At 40.1% G+C, this 16,523-nt stretch overlaps 1 long non-coding RNA gene and 1 other non-coding gene across 2 annotated transcripts; one reads left to right on the forward strand and one right to left on the reverse strand.

The window, feature by feature from the left end:
• Positions 1–3,893: 3,893 nt before the first annotated feature.
• Positions 3,894–7,355, reverse strand: LOC107281787 (uncharacterized). Its single transcript, XR_010740490.1, has 2 exons — positions 6,336–7,355; positions 3,894–5,310 (listed from the first exon to the last, which is right to left on the reverse strand). It is a non-coding gene; the product is annotated as an uncharacterized lncRNA (long non-coding RNA).
• Positions 7,356–13,192: 5,837 nt separating this feature from the next.
• Positions 13,193–13,265, forward strand: TRNAF-GAA (transfer RNA phenylalanine (anticodon GAA)). The gene has a single exon. It is a non-coding gene; the product is annotated as a tRNA-Phe (tRNA).
• The last annotated feature ends 3,258 nt before the right edge of the window (positions 13,266–16,523 follow it).

The raw sequence follows: 16,523 nt of genomic DNA on the forward strand, positions 1-16,523 counted from the left end.
CTTGCTTCCACTGAGAAGAGCCTCTGTTCATGGCTTTTTTGTCCGACCAAGGTCCAAATTGTTTATAAACAAATTGCATCTGGATTCGACAGGTGCTCATCATAATTCATGACAACATGTAGAAGCACGCAAACGAAGGGCATATATCTTCATCAAAAGAATTGTTGAGCCTCCAATTGCACAAAAGCTAACCATTTCATTATTCTCATGTTGTTCTTTGTTTTGTCGTGTTTTTTTAGAACATTGTTTTGTCGTGTTACCAATCATCTATCTATTCATCTTTGTTATGAATATTGTTTTGTACGAGTGGGTAACCTGACAAATAATATACTACTAGATGATATATGCTACAAAGTTTTCAAGCCGTACAATCTTCTTTTATCTCACTGTAGATCGAAATGAAATAAATGAGGCTACTTTTGTAGTAAAGATTTTTTGAGGATGGTACTAAAATAATGCCCATTTAAGAGCATGAGTACAATCTAATGCTAAACCTATTACGACGTGCACATGCAGACTACACAAAGAACCATGCTCCCTGCTTCCCTGGGTTCAATTGAGCATGTGCCATAATTAAACTGACCGTAGTTTACTTTGTAATTTATGCACATGCATACTCTAGTCAACAACTAGATACCATGTACTTAATCTTTTAAAAACGTCAAATTTAATCAAATTGTTCATCATAGACTCGTCAATATATAGCTATATATTTCGACTCGTCAATATATAGCTATATATTTCTGCAGAGTGCAACTGTGCAAGTCTATAATTCTATATAATGATGGACTGTAATAGTACATGGTGGTAAGTCCGTTTGACACATGCATTCTGTCAATTGGCATGATAACCTAATTAACCACGTACAAGAAAGCAAGAATAAGCACCATATATCACCTCTTGGCTATTGGAAATAGGTTAGTGATCAACTAATTAGGTATGTTGGCCACCATGAGCTAATTATTTTGTTGTTGCCGTTGCTGTTATATGTTGTTGTTGGTGGTGTGTGTGTGTGAGCGTGTCTGAATTTTGCGGCAATCTAATGTATTTCGAGATAGGCTGTACACTAGCAACTGTGACTTCTCTCGAGCCTCAAAATTCAAAAGCAACTAACATTTGACAGAGCAAGCGTGCAGTGACATGCTATGTTAAGAGAAAGACTTGCTTTAGCTTTATTGTTTCTTTTCCATATTCTATATTCTTGAAAAGGACTGCAAAGCTCTTCTAGTATATGCAATTAGCTGCTTTGGAAGGCACTTCAAAAGGGATGAAGGAAAGAAGGCTGTCATATCAATTACTCAATCATGACCAGATCATCGATCTGATGCAGTTAAAAATTTCATTAATTTTGCCAGTGCATCCTTCGAATTAAAGAAGCTACGAGGTCGTGGTTCACATGCTTAGGTTTTTATCATATCATCTATTTACTAATCGCATTCTTTTGATAAGGATTTACTAATCAATTACACGCATGCTCCGAGATTTGCTCCCGCCATTTTTAATTTACGAAAAAGTCTAAATGCTGCCCTTACACTATAATCGAAAGTCCATCGATCTAGCACCCTAAACTTTTAAACCGGACATTCAACCCCTCAAACCATACAATATCATTCCTCCAACACCGTAAGATGGTTTTGAAAAGTGGTTTTTATTAAATTTGAATATATATTGGATGAGTTTGACTAGGTGGCGTATGATTTGGACATATATTTATTGAAATGTCTACCTAAACCTTCCATTTTTTTACCTTTTTAAAAATTGAGGATATAATACTAGCATGACAAATTAATATAGAGTATAAATTGATGACTGATGATTGACGATATATAAACATGCTATAAGAGTAATTCAAAATCGCCCATTTAAGTTTCCAAATATGTAAAACCACCGTCCAAAATCACCTGAGGACGTAATACAGTATTGTAAAGTTTAGAGAATTAAATATCGGCTTTTAAAGTTAGCGTGCTAGATAAACTTTCAGTCAAAATTTAGGGGGGCTATATAGGCAATTTTCCCTTTAATATATGAAACTTTTAGTTATGCATTTGACAATTTGTCTTATTATTTTTTTCAAATATGAAAAAAAATATATCATGCTTAAAGTTACATTTAAGGGCACCCACAATATTATGGGCATGTTCAGATTACTGCGAAAATGAACCTTTACATATTTTGGCAATGCTAAAATTTTGGTAAGTTGACAACATTACCAAATTTTGACTAATGTATTGCTGCCAAAATTCACTATGCATTATCAATGTTTGGTAACAAACTAAATCCATCCATATATTTATCAATTTTATAAAAAACCGATATGTTATAAATGACACTAATCTGAACAAGCCCTATAAGAAATTAGGTAGTAATTAAGCATTGGATGTCATCGTACCTTGTAAGAGTGGTATGTAAGTAATACCAGGTCGTAGCATTACTATCGAGAGCAAACACAATATTTCTTGACATAGTGAAATAAAAAAAATAGGAGAAAAGGATGTGGCCATTGATCCACCCAACCGTCGCTCTTGCCGACCGGTTTTTTAACATGTGGATCTCACCTTATTCCCATCCTCGCGTATATAAGCAATATGAAGCGTGTCTTCTACTACTGCGTGTAATCTAGTCCCACACTAATGGTCAACTCGGTAGCTTACATTATTGATGCCCTAATTAAAATAAGCCACAACAAAATAAATGATAATTACACAATTGTTTTAATAAGACAGAAGTAGAATGAAATATATGTTCAAAAGTAACGGCTTAGTATATAAAAAAAGCGGAGGATTGAAATGAACAGCACGCACTATATGCTTAATATAAGACAACAGTCTGCAAATCCTAAATAAATATGCTTGGTAATAATAATGTGTGACTGACAATTCATGGTTCTGTAAAGCAAAGAAGAAGCACTTCTGAGTTCGTACAGAGATTGGAAAAGGAAAATGATTTGTAAGATCATGAAATATCTCTCAAAGGGAAAAATAAAAAAAAGGGGATGTGCAACAGTGCACTAAAGCTAAAACATGGCAGCTTTTGGTTGCATGGAGGGCCATACGCCACTGGGTTTTGGTAAAGCCTTTAATTTGTTTTTTGGTAGAAATCCAGCAGAAGATATTGCCTTCTTATCCTTGATTTGGCGTCACAGCGGATTGTGCTGTACTGCTGTTCATTTCTTCTTCTTCTTTTTTCCGAATATTACCAACACAAGCGGGGCGTGTCCAATGGTTGTGCCAAATTCCTTCATCGGATAAGTTCAAGTTATCATATACAACATCGGAGACAACGTCATACAGATCTTTGCTAATTTCGAATGACGATTTTTACGAATAGGATTGCTTCTTAAATAACATATCTCCTTTTTTTTATGTTAGTGTGGTTTAAGATTGTTTTCTTGTCATCTTTTATTAGTAACCCCATTTGCACTTAGTTGAACATTTTAATGAGTGGTTGTAACTTCTATTAAAATAAAGACATGATAATCTAAAGAATATATCCTATACACACTCCATACACACCAATTAACAGATGTCACGAAAAGTTCTATAAAAGAATAGGTATTTACTTATAATAGTATTACACATATATGCAAAATCTCATATTAAAATTCATTATATTTTAGCCGTAAAAAAATGAAAAAGCTGACAGTTATAAGAGTAAAAATCTATAAGAATTTTGTCTTTTTTGTTACAACTAAAATGTAATGAATTTGAAGATAAAATTTTACACGTAGATGTAATACCATTGAAAGTATGTGTTTAATTTTTTCTAAAATTTTCTATGACATTTGCTAGTTGGTGTGCACGAAAATTTTCTGTGCATAGACGTTAGCTTAAAAAAATCATTACCAACACCACCACATTATGTCGGAGTATTAAACCCTTAAAACAAACAAAAGGTGGCCGATCTTCAACTCTTCCTTTATTTTGTTTTTCCAATGGATAAAAGGAGCAGATGAGACATTACGACTGTAGTAAATTAAAGACAGGAAAGTAAGAACCGAACAATCCTAATAACAGTAGGGGCAGCAACCTGGCACACACTTTTCCTGACAGTCAAAGCAACTACATTACGACAACCAATCCAGCAGGAGCAGCGAGATTTGCCTCGGTGAAATCTGCTTGCCACTATGGCGACGTACGTGTTTCTTCAGGCGGAGATGGAGCTACGATTTGATCACAATTTTCAGCCAGTCTTCATGGGAGAATCAATGCTTTTGTTTCTGAGTTTCTCATCTTTGTAGGCCGGGTCCTCCATTAGTCTGTGTTTGCCTGCTTTTCACTGTTCAGCGCGCGGTTGGCAACGGCAAAGTCAGCACTATCCCAAAGAACAAAAGCAGAGGCGCCACAGATCGATCGAAAGATCTATCTCGGTCTTAAGGGTCACACTAGGACTTTAGACGCGCTTCGCAGCGCCCTACCGTTCATCAAAAGCTATGTAGCTTACATACAATTATAGAAGAGCATTGAATAGTATTCAAAGAAAAGCAAATAACATGACTATGCAATAGTTGCTAAGAGCATCTAAAGCAAAGCAAAATTTTGACCAATTTAACCAGTGTGAAGGGTAGTAGTCTAGATAATAAGAGTCACATAGCCAACGGGCAAGTAGGCAAAACATGAATATGGTAGATTATTTCAACAAACATTAGGCATAGGCTTCACAAAGCTCTATTGAGATATTATAGGGTATGTTACCATATCTGTAATTGTATATAACTTCACTTTCATTCAAATCTTGAGAAAAAAAAATAGAGCAAATCATCATTGCCTTTTAATATCCCATTTAGAGTAATATTAAGTACAAAGATAGTCATGGAGGTCAATTGATAGGTTTTCTAATCATTTTATAGTACATATTGTCGGTAAGAAGTGTCACAGCATTGTCACTTAAATTTGATATAGAAAAACAGAGTAAACAAAAAAAGAACTCCTGACTTTGGTTTTGTTCCTCTTGTCCATTAATTTAGAAAGGAAAAAACTAATATCAAACAAAATAGGAAGATGAGATAATAATCAGTGCAGCAAGTTCTATTATCAGTTATTTGTTCTTGTCTGGCAACTAAGCAGTGATACCCCGCTATATTTAAAGACATGCATTTAGTCATGGCATTCAAGGAAAACTGAATCTAAGTGGCAATTCAAACATTTCCAAAGATTGTGTATAAAATAATACATCTTGAACTGCAATGTAGCTGCTTAGCACAATATAACATGAGAAAGCAGAGCCACAAGGTTGATAGATAACCAAAAATCAACTTCAAGAAACTCCTGGAATTTTGACAAACTTGAGCACCTTCTATGGTAGTAGCCAATCCTTTTTACGTGGACAAAACAAAAGGAGTCATCAGATTTGATATTCACATTTATAATCAGATTACACCTATTTCTCTAAAAAAAAAGATTCCACTGTCTATTAACAACCATTTCACATACCAATTAGAGTAGAAGGCAAACTAGAAAGAAAGATAAATATTAGCAATTTTTATCCTTTTAACACAGAAACACAATTGTAATGTAGATCCAAATCTGGTAATCTGCTTTTGCATTAGTCAATGAGGATGATAATTCTAACAGAGTTAGCTTGATACAAAGACATGACTCAGGAAAAAAGTAAGTTGCATCTCCTAGGCAAGGTGGTGGGTGCTCAACCTCATGGCACACAAATGACACAACCTCAAACCGACCTGAAATCTAAAGTGGACGTGAACCTTCAAATTTTGCATTGCACTTGTTGCTACATAGAGGGCACCTAAAAACTCCAAAGCTCTGTCCTGACCACGGTGCTACCATGATAGAAATTAGTTGGTAATGTCAGCTAGTTCTAAAATACATATTGTGGGCAGTTTTCTCCACATATATTCAATCAATCTAGCCTCACTGGCTCACAGCTCAAAAGAGTATTAGTTTGCCCGCCACAGCTTGTGTGGCTCCTAGCAGTCACTTCCTTTTATGTAATTAACACATAACAGATGAAGCTTCAGCGTACAAAAACTGGGAGATTTTCTTTTCAAGGAAGCATATAGTTGATTCACTTTCTGCTGATCTCATCCGACTACTGTACCAAAATGCAGAATCCCTCATAACACTGGTGAATCCTGGTAGATATTTGGGTAGGCCATAAAATAACTACTTGGATGCAAAATCGTATCATTAGAGCTAGCAATTTGAGATTATGCTTGAGAAAGTGGCAAGCAATTAGAGCCAGGGGTAATATGGATGAAAAATCCTATCGTTAGAGGTAGTAATTTGAGATAGTGGCTGAGATGGTTGGCAAGCAGTCAGAACCAGGGATACCATGCATGGCAAGTAACTGACAATAGAGGAGAGGTTGTTACTCACATGAGAAAATAACTAAAAGCGCCGAGCGCTGATAACCGGCATTGACCTCAAGCGCTTGAGGTGTTGTTGTCGGAGGCACGGCTTCGGACGATGTCTTGGGGATCGAGGCACGGCTTCGCTGCCTCGATCACTGCGCCGGGGCGCCATGAAGAGGAGTAAGCCTACCATCAAAGCTCACGGATGAATGCAAGGAACCAACCAGGCCCTACCTTTTGCTTTACGGGCGATCTGTAGGTGACGTCAAGCCTGATTCCTATATGAAGGTGACGACGAATGCAGAAGACACGTCGATAGAAAAACACGCATAAGCTGAGGACACTCACACATTGCACAAGAATGCTGAGAACATCACGCGCATGGAGAAATTTACCTAGCCATCTTCATAGGAACCAAAGAGTGAAATGGATAATGCTTGTAGCACTCTGAACACTTCACACACTGAAAAGGAGAAAAGAACTGAAGAAAGGGGAAAAGGAGAGAAGGGCATTCGGTGGCATTGATGGGTTCCAGAGCACTATGGGGAAACGGAGAAACTATTGTCGATTTCCCATTGGGCGCGCAAAACACATAGGGTAAATCCACCCAATGGGCAACGGCAATTACTGGCTGATCGGTGGGACCATACCAATAGGAGAGCCCAAATATCAGTGGTAACGCTCTTTATCAAATACACAGTGGCTCCAACAGCTCGGACGGTGGGGCAAGGAGTATGCGGGTAAACAGGCACATCGCTATGTGTGCTCCCGGTCCATAGAGAACATATTATTTTCTTGCCCACTTATTCTCTATGCACCCTAGACCAGGCCCATCGAACCAAATAAGAAGGCACCAAAGCAGCTTTTTACAGGCACGAGTGGCCGGCATAGCAGCCGTTCTTTTCAGGCCCGCGCCTATACCCAATGTCGATTTCCCATTGGGCGCGCAAAACACATAGGGTAAATCCACCCAATGGGCAACGACAATTACTGGCTGATCGGTGGGACCATACCAATAGGGGAGCCCAAATGTCAGTGGTAACTCTCTTTATCAAATACACAGTGGCTCCAACAGCTCGGACGGTGGGGCAAGGAGTATGCGGGTAAACAGGCACATCGCTATGTGTGCTCCCGGTCCATAGAGAGCATATTATTTTCTTGCCCACTTATTCTCTATGCACCCTGGACCAGGCCCATCGAACCAAATAAGAAGGCACCAAAGCAGCTTTTTATAGGCACGAGGGGCCGGCATAGCAGCCGTTCTTTACAGGCCCGCGCCTATACCCATCAAAGAAAGGTCGATTGAGAAGAATTAGGCCCACTCGTCAGCCACGGGGTCAAGCGGCACAGAGCAGTCGATTGCCGTCGTAAAAAGTTTTGTGTTGATCCACACCCCAGTGACCCGAAGGAGAAACCGGACGACGTGGATAATAGCGGGAGCAAACACGCCATGCCGAAGTCACGTGAAACGCTCTGGTGAGAGCAGATCCACCCTATCTTTAATTACCCCGATTATTGTATTTGAGATTGATGCCTCGTGTTTTTACGTTCTTGGAAGTGTTATGTGGAGTATCTAGCTCATCTCCAATGTTAGGGAATTGTTCGTCACTTCCGTTATCTTAAAATAAATATTATGGGAATTAGAGAAATGCGCGTGGTGAGATTTTCTCTCCTTTTTTCCCCTTTTGCTTACGCTCTGGAATTAGGTGCTCTTATTTACTCCTTTCATTTTTGTGCGAATAAATCGCAAATGAGGGATATTTGACTTGAACCGAATCAGTGGGAGAGCCGGCCATTACTAATGGTAAATCTAAAATAAATAATATTATGGTAATATGAATATAAGCATCTTTGCTTGCACATAATCACTCTGTCAGCACGAGAAAACGCTTTACAAAGCCGTTCTAAACTATGGACGGATGACAAATAGGAGCAATAGTTTATTATTCCCTCCGTCCCAAAATATAATTACTTCTAGCATTTAAATTTTGTTAAAAAAATATAGTTGCTTCTAGAGTACCCACAGGGTGTTTATAGCAAGGAAATTTCCAAAATACTCCCCATCTTCAAAACCCTCCGTCCACCTCTTACCAAACAGAACAATTAATAGAGAGTAATCATTTATTTTACCTCTATCCTTACCCTATGTGATTAACCATAGGGGCTCTTTGGATTAAAGAAAGAGTAATTTGCATCCACGATGCATAAACTTATATGGTGGGTGTAAATTAATATAATTTTTATCTAGAGGCGGAAATACGTGCTTTTGTTGAATAAGGGTGTGTTTGAGGAGAAGGGGATTGAGGAGATTGGGAAGATACGCAAAACGAGGTGAGCTATTAGCTCATGATTAATTGAGTATTAACTATTTTAAATTTCAAAAATGGATTAATATGATTTTTAAAGCAACTTTCCTATAGAAATTTTTTTAAAAAAACGCACCGTTTAGTAGTTTGGGAAACGTGCGCGCGGAAAACGAAACAAACAAACTCACTCTCACCATCTCGAACGCTGCGTAAATGTGTTTTAGCTTGTTGTCGTATTATAATTTATTACTTCTTTTTTTCTGGGATTATAGTTTAGTACTTTGATTTTCTATGTATAGCTGCCTCCAGCTGTCAAAATCAAAATTCTAAAAAGAATACGAAATGTTATTCAAAATATGATTAGTAATCAAAAGATCTGGCTTAGTTCTTGTGTAGACATCAGCTTTCTCGTTGAGACGAAGAATCTCGCCTTCTTCCTTTGTGCGTGGGTGGACGCTGTGGCACGTACATATGTGCTTTAGAGATAACCCGTCCTTCGCTTTTATGATTCCTTTTTCTTTTCTTCTCCATTTCCAGAAAACGATTGGTCTTTTTTCGAAACAAACATTATTTTCTTGTATGGTATGTTTGTTCCTTTGTATATATCGTCACAGGACTGTGATAAGTATGGTCCAAAAGCCAAAAGATGCCGCCTCCTTTTTCCCTGACTTGGAAGTCATCCTAACAAACCAAATTACTTCATATGTTCATCAGTCTTGCACACACAAATGCGTGTCCATCATGTCAGATACCCTTTCTTGAACACATCTCAACCATTTGAATGGCGTTGCCAATTTGCAATACTGATACTTTTTGTAGTAGCAAAAAAAAAAAACAACGCAAATCCTTCATAATTCCTTCAAATTCTTCCGTTGCAAACAAATTATTAAATTCTCAAACCCATTCAGCAATGAACTGATCTGAATAGTCTCGGTCGTTCCAAAGAAAAAATAAAGTGAGATGGACTCTTGAACAACGTTGTATGCATGAACCATGCGCATTCCTTCCAACCAAGGCAAAGAGCAGCATGCCACAGTGCAGAAAATAGCCAGCAAAAGCTAGACTAAAGCGATCACAAGTCATTGTTGAGGTCAGTAGCTGTACGATATTTATGTATATGTTTATGATACCAGTATACGAACAACTACGAAATTTCTTCGATAGCCAACATAGACAAAGATAATCAAAGTGATTTGTGCTTTATGATGCAACAGAGCATAAATTAAGCAACATGGCAAACATGCTCTGAATAAGAGTACGTATCTGGTGTAAAAGCACGGAATTCAGGACGGAACGAAAACGAGCTGTACGTAGACATAACAGCTTTAAAAGGGCAGAACATATACTATTTGATATCCAGTTGCTCTGAATCTGTACATGTACTGCTTTTTTTTTTCCTTTCATGCATGCATGAGTTGCAAATTGCAGTGCTTTAGAAACGTATAGAAAAGCTTAAAAGCCTAATCGTTTAAAGAGATTCAATTAGATTTGCCCACTTTGTGTGGTAGCATGGCCATGCCACTCCGGCCGGGCAACTTGAATTTAGAATGGGAATAAACAGGACCACTCCAACTCGATCCTATCATGAGGATTACAACTGAACTATATAGAAAAACTGAATACACAATTAAGCTAGAGTTTAGTTATTGGGACCTCGTGTACGTACGTATCCGGTGATTCCTTCCAATTCAGTTGTTGAACCAACAAACCTAAAATATCGATAAACCGTACTAACTAAAAGTAGAATAGGACGTAGTCACAAAGTAGACATGAAAGAATAAAGAGAGTTCAAATTTATAGGATATATAACGGTTTCAGTAGGCCATAAGCTACTCTGTGCTTATTTTCTTGATTCAGCTGATCACGTTTTTCAAATAGTTCAGAATTAATAGAAAGACTAAAGATAGTACCTGCTCAAACAGAGATTCATATTATCTCTTAAAAAAGAGATTAAGATAGCGCACCTACCAAAACGTAGTAATCCATATAGCAGTTCTATGCAATGCTGAGGTAGATGCAAAATCTAGCTAGTTAGTTTAGATACCAATACACGCACTAAATGTATGGGCATGTCTTCTTCCTTTTCCTAGCAGAAGTTTTTCTTAAAGACCAAGGGCCCATAGAAGATAGTAGTAAGACTGAATCTTTCATATGGTGGCTACTACAGTATGTCCCTATTCCTAAAGAGGCAGAAAAGGCTAGTATGTGGTAGCAAGTCGCACACTAATCCTTTCTAATATACTTTGTGAAACACGCTCAAAGTTGGCACATTTTGCACTCATTATATATTTTTGCTGGTTATTAGCTAGCAGTATAGTAGAGTATCTGAAAATGTGATTCCTAGGTAGGAGCTAATTGACAACACTCCTACTCCACCTTGATACTATCATATCATTTCCCCACTTTTCATAGAACTAAAGTGGATGAATGAGTAGTGCCCCTGATGCTCCCTAATCCCTACCCATTCAAACAAAATAAAGGTAAAACTGCTTACAAATATACTACCTAGCTACTATCTGGGGTCAGACCACCTTTCTCGAAGTAGATTAAAAAGAAAAGCAGTAGAGTGACTAGTTGACTACAGGTACATGAGCCTTAAGACACCAGATATCTCCCCATCGGCGCAGATTAAACTCGTGCGTAAACATTAAATTTAACTAATGTATAAAACTGGCACGTTCGCACGCACGAAGGCACGAGAACCATCAGTGCGTTAATAGCGATTGGTTTAGAGCTCCTTACCTTTTGCGTAGTGCGTGGCAGGTTTGCGGGAGGATGAATCATACGCCACGGCGCCGTCCCCCTCGCTGCATGCCTCAGCCGCCGCCGCGTACTACGGGCGGCCCGGTGTCGTCGCGATCCCGGCGTCACCGCGCACCGCGAGTCCGCGACGATCTCCGCGAGACCGCGCGTGATCCCGGTGGCCAAGGACACGGCCACGGTCCCCGGATATCTGCCGCGGCCGCGCGGCGGCTGCCGTGGTACGTGCGCAAATTAAAACCGCCGTCAAGCGGACGCCGCGCGACGGCGGGAGCGAGGATTAGGCTTTCGGCGGACGGGTGAGTGTGAGTCCGTGGCAATTGTTGGGCCGGATGTAGTGGATTAACCGAAGAAGTCTTCTGGTCTCTCGGTCTTTTGGGCTTTTTGTAGGCCGTGCTTCTGCGGTCGAATTGCACAGAGGCCTTCAGCATCCTGCTGACTTAAAAGGCTGCTAGCCAAAATAAGCTTTACCAAATTTTGACAATATCAAAATTACCAAGTTTTAGCATGATTTTTTTATATATTTATTAAAGTTTGATAAAAAACTAAATAAATGTATATCTTTGTTAACTTTATCAAAAATGATATGGTTTGAAATGATATTAATCTAGACGACCCCTTAGAAATGACGCTTTTCACGCTTCCCCCTAAAATTTCCGTTGCAGGATATTGAATTCAAGCGAAATTCTATTTCTTATTTTAATTGTTTTAGATTAGAAAATAAATCACTTGTTACTCCATCAAACTATTTTGTTGGAGCCCTTAACCTCTAAACTATTTTTTACTCATTTTAGACCTAAAAGGTTTACTTAACTCCCTAATGGTATTTCAGTTCTTTTTTTCCTCTATATTAGTCATAGTTTGCATTGGAATTTGCTAGGATTATAGCTGGTAGATGAATTATAGCTTATGTCTCAACATTTTTTGAATTTTTTTATCACTGATTGTAGGTTTGGGAAAGCATCTAAGATTGACTTAAACATCGAGATTTTAAAGTTTAAGCAAACCTTCATGAAAAAGGAAGAAACCGTTTTGAACTTTGATAATGGTAACATCCACGGCTTAAAAAAATATCATCTTAAAATGTGACTTGTATAAATAAAAGGAATGAAATACTACTCCCTCCGTCCCAAAATAAGTGCAGTTTTGCACTATTCACGTTCAACATTTGACCGTTCGTCTTATTTGAAAATTTTTTATGATTAGTATTTTTATTGCTATTAGATGATAAAACATGAATAGTAATTTATGCGTGACTAAATATTTTTAAATTTTTCACAAATGTTTTAAATAAGATGGATGGTCAAACATTGGGCACGGATATCTACGGCTACACTTATTTTGGGACGGAGATAGTATGAAGGAGTAAAAAGTGGACAATTTCAATAGTTTAAAGAGTAAAATGACTCAAAAAAAATACAGGTTAAGACTGAGTTCTTTTCACCAACTCAAACCAACAACTTCCTCATTTTCCGTTAGCGTGTTTCCTGAATTGCTAATGGTACGTTTTATGAAAAAAAATAATTTTCTTTAAAAATCAAATAAATTATGTTTTTAAGTTTATTGTTGTTAATGCTTTAATTAATCACTTGCTAATGACATGTCTTTTTTTGCGTGCCGAAGATAAGCTCGGTCCAAATTCTGAGTCCAAAGGGGCCTAAGTGATCCAAATAAATATTTTGAAGGAATAAAATGGATTTTTTTGTTAGATTAGTTTAACGGGTATTCGAAGAGCAAGAAAAAAATGTCAAAACTTTGCCAAATAGTAGGCTTGCACGCCATTTTGATTAAATGTGTTTGAACCTTTTGAACAAATGCGGGGATAGCTCAGTTGGGAGAGCGTCAGACTGAAGATCTGAAGGTCGCGTGTTCGATCCACGCTCACCGCACTTTATTTCCTTTTTGCGATTTGATGTCTGAATTTATATAATTTTCACTCTCAGGTTTGCAATTGATCTCTGAATTTGAATTTACATAAGACTCAGGTTTGCAATTAATCTCTGAAATTTACGTTTTCCATCTCAGGTTTGCAATTGATCTCTGTCTGAATTTATATAATTTTCACTGTCAGGTTTGCAATTGATCTCTGAATTTGAATTTACATAAGACTATCAGGTTATTAATCTCTGAAATTTACGTTTTCCATCTCAGGTTTGCAATTGATCTCTGAATTTGAATTTATACAAGATTCTCAGGTTTGCAATTAATCTCTGAAATTTACGTTTTCCATTCTCAGGAGGTGTATATTTCGTTTTCATTCATTGTTTCTCAGGTTTGCAATTGATCGATGAATTTTACATTTTTCATTCTCAGGTGTATTTTTCGTTTTCATTCATTGTTTCTCAGGTACGGACATTATTGCGAAGCTGAGAACTCGAACTCAACACTTTATTGTAAGGGCAATTTCATTCTTACCCCTACTTTCATGTCTAATATTGGTTTTGCCACTACTTTTTAATATTTTCGTTTTTGCCTTTTTAAAAAAAAAAACGAAACTAAGTTTTGCCCCCTACTTTGGATGGACATATTAAATCTTTGACAAAAAGACATCCATAGCCTCACTGTGTTGTTACACATTTTTCCCTATTTTAGTTCATTAGTTCTGTATTTACCCTATAGCGTATCTGGCGATTTTCGTAAATCAATTTTTTTTTACAAATATGACAATTTTGACATAATATCAAAAAAAATATTGTTCCAAAATTTGATAAATCTGGACAAATGTAAAAATATTGTTTCAAAATTTGACATTCAAATGTGATAAATCTGGACAAATGTTGAAAAAAAAACAAAATTTGGCAAAACAAAATGTCATATTGCTACAAGTCGCCGCCTCTTGGTCGCTGCCACCGCCTCCTCCTCTCTGCATCTTGGCCACCGCTGCCGTCACCCCTGGTCGGGCTGCCGCTGTCACCTGCTCTCCATGCCAAGTCGCCACCGCCACCTCCTCCCCGTGTTGAGCCGCCGTCGTAGCCCCCTAGCTGGGCCGTCGCCGTCGCCTCCTCCCCACGCCGCGTCGCCACCACCGCCTCCTCCCAACGTCGAGCCGTTGCCGCCGCCGTTGTCGCCACCATCGCCTCCTCTCCGCGCTGAGCCGCTGTCGCCTGACTGCTGTCGTCGCCTCCTCACTCACGCAGAGCCGTTGCCGCCGCCTCTAATCTCTCTGCCCGCCGCCGCCTTCAAGCTCCCTCTCGGTCACCACCTAACCCCCTCCCCACCGCCGCCTCCAAGCCTCCTCACCCCGTTGTCGCGCCCTCTCCCAGTCACCTATCCCGCGTAGGGCCACTCCTGCTCGCCGGCGGGAGGGGTCTGCGCCGAAGCACCACCTGCCGATGCCCGCTCACCGCCACCCGTCGACGCCTACTCGCCGTTGCCTACCGCGCTACCGAATGTCGTCGGATGGGGTTTTCATGAGAGGCTGGAATAGTTTCCCCTATTGGATATTTCCTAGGGGTAAAAGAGTCAATCAACAATATGAAAAATGTTTATTTCCTTTTTTTCTCTATTTATTTAATTCCATAAGCCCGGTCTCACTCACTTCTATCTAAACTAGGGGTAAACGCCTCTTTCGGTTCAAAAAAGTGAGGAAAAAACGAAAACCCTAAAAAGTAGGAGCAAAATCAATATTTGACATTAAAACAGGGGTAGAAACGAAATTATCCATTATTGTAACTGTGTGTGCTGTTTGTGGGGTAGGGGTGCTGTTGTGGGGTAGTTCAATGCACGATCAAAATCATTATCATGCCACAGCTGTGCCACACTTCTCTTTTAAGATAATGGAATATAATATCCTGGCCTTTGCTCAAAAAGAACTACAGCCAATTATTACAAAAATCCACTCTAGAAGAGAGTGTAGTTCAAGACAAGTTGAACACACCAAACAAGAGAAGAGAGGACCCAAACTGAGAAAAGTAAAACAAAATGTGGAGCTAGAAGGCCTCGTCAAGGCCTAGGACTGAAGTTCGAAGCCAATGCATAGACCAATGACAATATCCTTGCACGAAGAGGTTTCTCCAAAGCAGTGCCCCCAAGGAGGATGCGACGTGGATCGCCGCCACCGCTCGTTCACAACCGAAGCAAGGTTTTCACCTGGAGAATATGGTAGGGAAAGGAAAGGGGTATGCTAAAACAACTCCTCCAAGGAGGGGAACGACGCCAAACGGCGTCGCCGTTGTCAGCCAGCCAAATGGCTCGGCAAGGCTTTCGCCCGCAATTCCCTGTCCAAACCTACACCACCAATCCGCACAAGAAGGATCGTCGTCGGTCAACAACATTGTCCCTTCAGCGATTCGGCCAAGGCCACCGCCCACAGTTGTTCCCACCGTCGACGGCGTGCCCGCACCTGGACTCCTCCTTCCCCGCCGCCAGACCCCTTCCCAGCCTCCACATACCGCCGCTGACGACGACGCACCGTCAGCCGGATGATGGCCTTCAACCATCGCCGCCATAGGTACCATCGTCGACAGCCACCACCGCCACTATCACAGCCACCACCGTCGCCAGCCGCCACCGTCAGCCACCATCGCCACCGCCACCGCCACCGCCACGGACACCCCCGTCCAGCCACCACCGTCCAGCCGCCACCATGACGCCAGCCGTCCAGATCCGGCCGGGGTGGCGCGGATCGGAGGTGCAGCGCGAAGCGCGGGTCGCCGGCATCATGGAGAAAGGCGTCACGGGCACGGCGTTCACAGCCGGCGCCGGAGCATTGACGAGGAGGGAGGAGGGAAGCACGGTGCCACACTTCTTACCTAGTAGTCCGCACTCTCCAACAGATATAGGGAATATTGTTTCAGGCTGCTCCATCTGATTCTCTTTTGTCGCCGATCAGGCTTACATACGCATGCCGGCCGCTTATACATGCTAAATGTTTCATCCAATGCGTTGAAAGCTTCAGAGGGAATGCTCCAATCAGCCAGGAATTCAGTGATGACACCGAGATGAGACTCTGGAATATTTCTCCGCGATTATGCCAAGATGCTTAGGCCTTACCATTTGGCTTTCTTGCACTCGTTTGTTCCCTTCGAAGAATCTCACTGAACGCAGCACAAGTATTCTAAGCTTCAGAGTTCACTGGGTGCGTCCGTGCGTGCACTGGTGTATCAGAGCTGTCAAGCAAAAATGCCAAAAATAACTATGTGCCAACT

Source organism: Oryza sativa, chromosome 1 (genome assembly GCF_034140825.1).
Source record: "Oryza sativa Japonica Group chromosome 1, ASM3414082v1".
Taxonomy (NCBI): Eukaryota; Viridiplantae; Streptophyta; class Magnoliopsida; order Poales; family Poaceae; genus Oryza; species Oryza sativa.